The sequence below is a fragment of the Cicer arietinum genome, chromosome 4 (assembly GCF_000331145.2).
Source record: "Cicer arietinum cultivar CDC Frontier isolate Library 1 chromosome 4, Cicar.CDCFrontier_v2.0, whole genome shotgun sequence".
In the NCBI taxonomy this organism is placed as follows: Eukaryota; Viridiplantae; Streptophyta; class Magnoliopsida; order Fabales; family Fabaceae; genus Cicer; species Cicer arietinum.
Window position 1 is genome coordinate 17,651,893 of NC_021163.2, and position 1,386 is coordinate 17,653,278.

Here is a 1,386-nt window from a genome sequence, read left to right on the forward strand (position 1 = left end):
TTTTTTCGTCCAGAAATTATGAATCCATCATGTACATATTATATTAAAATATTTCTTTTTTGTTTATTGAAATTTGTAGGAGAACAATACTGAAATAGTGAGAAATCATAATGAAAGTAACATCTGCATAGAATCATCTATTGAAGCTATCGAAAGTAACAAATTGGTTCGTATTTGAATTTATGACTGAGTGTGTGGTTGTATTATTATATGTAAGATTGTGCTAACTTATTGTATGTTGTTGTTCAGGTTGGAGGTAATACATCATTCTTGGATCTTTTGTCACAATTCAACACAACTATGTGATAAAATGTAAATATTTTACCAATTTTTTTATATGATATTTTGTTGCAACAAACAGTCAAGTAAATGGATTGTATGATAATCATGTATGTGGTTTATCACAATTGTCACTTTTTTGTCATTAATGGATTTTAACAGAATTTTTGGTCATTCTTATCAGAGACATGGTTAATGTTGTGAACCACTTGGTTAATAAATTTTAACATAATGTTTGGTCATTCTTATCAGACAAAATATAAATCGTGTTAATGGCTTAAAGAAAAATGGTTAATGTTGTGAACAACTTGGTTAATGAAATCGAACTGAAAACTTGGGCATTCAAATCAACAAGATATAAATCTGGTTAATGACTTAAAATAATATAGTTAATTCATTGCACAACTTGGTTAATGGATTTTAACATAATGTTTGGTCATTCTTATCAAACAAAATATAAATCGGGTTAACGGCTTATAGAAACATGGTTAATGTTGTGAACAACTTGGTTAATGAAACCGAACTGAAAACTTGGGCATTCAAATCAAACAAGATATAAATCTGGTTAATGACTTAAAATAATATGGTTAATTCCTTGCACAACTTGGTTAATGGATTTTAACATAATGTTTGGTCATTCTTATCAGACAAAATATAAATCGGGTTAACGGCTTACATAAACATGGTTAATGTTGTGAACAACTTGGTTAATGAAACCGAACTAAAAACTTGGGCATTCAAATCAAACAAGATATAAATCTGGTTAACAACTTAAAATAATATGGTTAATTCATTGCACAACTTGGTTAATGGATTTTAACATAATGTTTGGTCATTCTTATCAGACAAAATATAAATCGGGTTAACGGCTTACAGAAACATGGTTAATGTTGTGAACAGCTTGGTTAATGAAATCGAACTGAAAACTTGGGCATTCAAATCAAACAAGATATAAATATGGTTAATGACTTAAAACAATATGGTTAATTCCTTGCACAACTTGGTTAATGGATTTAAACAGAATGTCATTCTTATCATACAAAATATAAAACTGGTTAATTGCTTTAAGTAAAAATTTGCCAATAAATTTAAAATCATTTGAAGATA